The sequence below is a fragment of the Vigna unguiculata genome, chromosome 8 (genome assembly GCF_037176805.1).
Source record: "Vigna unguiculata cultivar grain cowpea cultivar isolate G323 ecotype 2 chromosome 8, ASM3717680v1, whole genome shotgun sequence".
NCBI classification, from domain to species: Eukaryota; Viridiplantae; Streptophyta; class Magnoliopsida; order Fabales; family Fabaceae; genus Vigna; species Vigna unguiculata.
The window spans coordinates 17,564,943-17,568,550 of record NC_140799.1 but is presented as its reverse complement, the minus strand read 5'-3'; positions in this window follow the sequence as shown (position 1 = coordinate 17,568,550).

Genomic DNA, 3,608 nt, shown 5'->3' with positions numbered 1-3,608 from the left:
ATGTTGTAAGCCAAAGATTGGTGGAGAAAGTCAAGTTACCAACAAGCTTTCATCTGAATAAAGCAAGGATCAAATTTAGTACAGAACAATGTGTGAAAGAAGTATTATGTGATATTGCTCCCACGAACTCTTGTCATCTTCTTTTGAGATGGGCATGGGTTGATTTTAAAACGCTCAATCTTGATCAGCGTGCCCTTTATTTGAGGAATGAGGGAGATGAAATGAAGTTGAAATTTATGACACAAGGACAAGCCAAGAAGGATCAACATACGTTGAAGGAGAAAATAGAAAAAGAAAGAATAGTAAAAGAAGAAAAATAAACTGCAGAAGGAAGGGAAATTGAAGAAAAAGAAAAGGAAGTAATGAAAAAGATTATGGAAAAGGTAGTAGAGAACAAGTTGTTTAATCGAAGGCCACCCATGTTTAGTTGCATTCGTTTACGAAAGCGACAACAATGTTGTAAGCCAAAGATTGGTGGAGAAACTCAAGTTACCAACAAGCTTTCATCCGAATCAAGCAAGGATCAAATTCAGTACAGGACAATGTGTGAAAGAAGTATTATGTGATATTGCTCCCACGAACTCTTGTCATCTTCTTTTGAGATGGGCATGGGTTCATTTTAAAACGCTCAATCTTGATGAATGTTCCCTTTATTTGAGGCATGAGGGACATGAAATAAATTTTGAAATTCATAACACTAAGACAAGCCAATAAGGATCAACATATGTTGAAGGAGAAAATAGAAAAAGAAGAAATATAAACTGTAAAAGAAAGGGAAAGTGAAGAAAAAGAAAAGGAAGTAAAGAAAAAGATTATGGAAACGGTAGTAGAGAAAAAGGTGTTTAATCGAACGCCACCCATGATTAGTTGCATTCGTTTATGAAAGCGACAACAATGTTGTAAGCCAAAGATTGGTGGAGAAAGTCAAGTTACCAACAAGCTTCCATCTGAATCAAGCAAGGATCAAATTCAGTACAGGACAATGTGTGAAAGAAGTATTATGTGATATTGCTCCCACGAACTCTTGTCATCTTCTTTTGAGATGGGCATGGGTTCATTTTAAAACGCTCAATCTTGACGAACGTTCCCTTTATTTGAGGCATGAGGGACATGAAATAAATTTTGAAATTCATAACACCAAGACAAGCCAAGAAGGATGAACATACGTTGAAGGAGAAAATAGAACAAGAAGAATTATAAAGTGTAGAAGGAAGGGAAATTGAAGAAAAAGAAAAGGAAGTAAAGAAAAAGATTATGGAAAAGGTAGTAGAGAACTAGGTGTTTAATCGAAGGCCACCCAGGTTTAGTTGCATTCGTTTACGAAAGCGGCAACAATGTTGTAAGCCAAAGATTGGTTAAAAACTCAAATTACCAACAAGCTTTCATCCGAATCAAGCAAGGATCAAATTCAGTATAAGACAATGTGTGAAAGAAGTATTATGTGATATTGCTCCCACGAACCCTTGTCATCTTCTTTTGAGATGGGCAATGCTTCATTTTACAATGCTCAATCTTGATGAACGTTCCCTTTATTTGAGGCATGAGGGACATGAAATGAAGTTGAAATTTCTGACACCAAGAGAACCCAAGAAGGATCAACATACGTTGAGGGAGAAAATAGAAAAAGAAAGATTGAAAAAGAAGAAAAATAAAGTGGAGAAGGAAGGGAAATTGAAGAAAAAGAAAAGGAAGTAAAGAAAAAGATTATGAAAAAGGTAGTAGATAACAAGGTGTTTAATCGAAGGCCACCCAGGTTTAGTTGCATTCGTTTACGAAAGCGACAACAATAATGTAAGCCAAAGATTGGTGGAGAAACTCAAGTTACCAACAAGCTTTCATCCGAATCAAGCAAGGATCAAATTCACTACAGGACAATGTGTGAAAGAAGTATTATGTGATATTGCTCCCACGAACTCTTGTCATCTTCTTTTGAGATGGGCATGGGTTCATTTTAAAACGCTCAATCTTGATGAAGGTTCCCTTTATTTGAGGAATGAGGGACATAAAATGAAGTTGAAATTTATGACACAAGGACAAGCCAAGAAGGATCAACATACGCTGAAGGAGAAAATAGAAAAAGAAAGAATAGAAAAAGAAGAAAAATAAACTGCAGAAGGAAGGGAAATTGAAGAAAAAGAAACGGAAGTAAAGAAAAAGATTATGGAAAAGGTAGTAGAGAACAAGGTGTTTAATCGAAGGCCACCCAGGTTTAGTTGCATTCGTTTACGAAAGCGACAACAATGATGTAAGCCAAAGATTGATGGAGAAACTCAAGTTACCAACAAGCTTTCATCCGAATCAAGCAAGGATCAAATTCAGTACAGGACAATGTGTGAAAGCAGTATTATGTGATATTTCTCCCACTAACTCTTGCCATCTTCTTTTGAGATGGGCATGGGTTCATTTTAAAACGCTCAATCTTGATGAACGTTCCCTTTATTTGAGGACTGAGGGACATGAAAGGAAGTTGAAAGTTATGACACAAGGACAAGCCAAGAAGGATCAACATACGTTGAAGGAGAAAATAGAAAAAGAAAGAATAGAAAAAGAAGAAAAATAAACTGCAGAGGGAAGGGAAATTGAAGAAAAAGAAAAGGAAGTAAAGAAAAAGATTATGGAAAAGGTAGTAGAGAACAAGGTGTTTAATCGAACGCCACCCATGTTTAGTTGCATTCGTTGATGAAAGCGACAACAATGTTGTAAGCCAAAGATTGGTGGAGAAAGTCAAGTTACCAACAAGCTTTCATCTGAATAAAGCAAGGATCAAATTTAGTACAGAACAATGTGTGAAAGAAGTATTATGTGATATTGCTCCCACGAACTCTTGTCATCTTCTTTTGAGATGGGCATGGGTTGATTTTAAAACGCTCAATCTTGATCAGCGTGCCCTTTATTTGAGGAATGAGGGAGATGAAATGAAGTTGAAATTTATGACACAAGGACAAGCCAAGAAGGATCAACATACGTTGAAGGAGAAAATAGAAAAAGAAAGAATAGTAAAAGAAGAAAAATAAACTGCAGAAGGAAGGGAAATTGAAGAAAAAGAAAAGGAAGTAAAGAAAAAGATTATGGAAAAGGTAGTAGAGAACAAGGTGTTTAATCGAAGGCCACCCATGTTTAGTTGCATTCGTTTACGAAAGCGACAACAATGTTGTAAGCCAAAGATTGGTGGAGAAACTCAAGTTACCTACAAGCTTTCATCCGAATCAAGCAAGGATCAAATTCAGTACAAGACAATGTGTGAAAGAAGAATTATGTGATATTGCTCCCACGAACTCTTGTCATCTTCTTTTGAGATGGGCATGGGTTCATTTTAAAACGCTCAATCTTGATGAACGTTCCCTTTATTTGAGGCATGAGGGACATGAAATAAATTTTGAAATTCATAACACCAAGACAAGCCGAGAAGGATCAACATACGTTGAAGGAGAAAATAGAAAAAGAAAGAATAGAAAAAGAAGAAATATAAACTGTAAAAGGAAGGGAAATTGAAGAAAAAGAAAAGGAAGTAAAGAAAAAGATTATGGAAAAGGTAGTAGAGAACTAGGTGTTTAATCGAAGGCCACCCATGTTTAGTTGCATTTGTTTATGAAAGCGACAACAATGTT